At 38.0% G+C, this 1,359-nt stretch overlaps 1 protein-coding gene across 1 annotated transcript in view; it reads left to right on the top strand.

The window, feature by feature from the left end:
- The window catches only part of LOC101845948, a gene marked incomplete in the record, with an annotated part of 30,336 nt that overhangs the window by 737 nt on the left and 28,240 nt on the right, over positions 1-1,359 (top strand).

The raw sequence follows: 1,359 nt of genomic DNA, 5'->3' as shown, positions 1-1,359 counted from the left end.
CTTGGGGGTTTGGGAGGGGGGGGGGGATCGTACCCTGAGAAGACTCAAAGATCGAATGCCTTTCACCTTTTATTTTAAAAAACTGATCTATTCCCCCAGTTGTGCACCTAAAATAAATCTAGATATATCTAGGCCTACTCCTTACTCATAAAAAATAATCGAAAATACCGAAAAAGTTTATTTTACTTCTATTGTACCCTTTCAATTCAAAAGTTGACGGTTATTCACTCCTTCCAAGACTACAGAATCTCTTACTCATAGATTAAATTAATTTCACACCCGTCTTTTCACATAATTATTATGTCTGTACGTTATTTACGAGTAAGCTTGAGTCTCATAAGCAATCTTTCAACTAAATTGAGATTCTTTCTTGTAAGACAATTGATTCGGCCTGTTTGTTTGTTCGTATTCAGAATTTAAAACCTCTGATATTTATTGGGATAATTTCATGAGTGCTCTGGAAGTAAATGAAAGTTAGTTGCACAGCGTGTTTGATTGAATGTTCCAAAAATAAATCTCTACTTTTATTGTGTCTTCATCAATATCACAAAAGGTTTTTATTGTTTTGAAATGTGTTTGTTTAATTGGCTTGTTCAATTGGTTCGTTTTGTTTGGGGGTTTTCAGGTTATTGGCGATGATAAGTTAACCTTGCTGAAACTTTGTATTTGGCTGAGTCACAAAATGGTTGACACTAACTTGACACTTCCGTTTGAGACACGGGCATCGTTGTTGATATCTATCTCTGTCTTAAAAATTAAAAAAAACCAATGTAAGTGTGTTTTTTACACCCCCATTGACACATTTTAGATAATTTAGGAGGCGGGCTTGGACCCTGTCTGTCAGAGCCAACCCGGGCCCGAGACGGGTACAAAACGTCCCAGCAGACAGACCAAGATACTCAACAAAAATTCTCCCCACACGGGAATCAAATTCAGTTCTTCTACGTGCGATGACGAAATGCCGAACAGACACCGATTTCATGGTATCAATGTAAGGTAACTATACCGTTAAACTGTATAGTGCCGTCGATTCTTGTTGGAATTCTCAACTAGCTACATTACATGTACTTCTGCCCTTTTTTTTGTTTGGGGATTGTTCATACCTTGATCCTGACCTACTTAGCCTGATTCAATCGGAGACACAAACTTTACATTTGAGACCTAGCCTTAGTGTTAAAAGATGGCTTTACTTGGTACCTATGTTATGTTATGCCATACGATGACAAGTTTTGGAGACGATAATGTATAGTATATAACAGTAACAGTGTGTAAAAAACTTGTGTCCGTCCATTCGCCTGCCCATTTATCTGTCACTTTCAGTTTCTCTGTCTGATAATCTGTCTGTCTGCCCCCCCCCCC

This window comes from Aplysia californica, unplaced genomic scaffold, assembly GCF_000002075.1.
Source record: "Aplysia californica isolate F4 #8 unplaced genomic scaffold, AplCal3.0 scaffold00501, whole genome shotgun sequence".
Taxonomy (NCBI): Eukaryota; Metazoa; Mollusca; class Gastropoda; order Aplysiida; family Aplysiidae; genus Aplysia; species Aplysia californica.
Note: the sequence above shows the minus strand (reverse complement) of the source record. Positions and strands in the feature narration are given on the sequence as shown.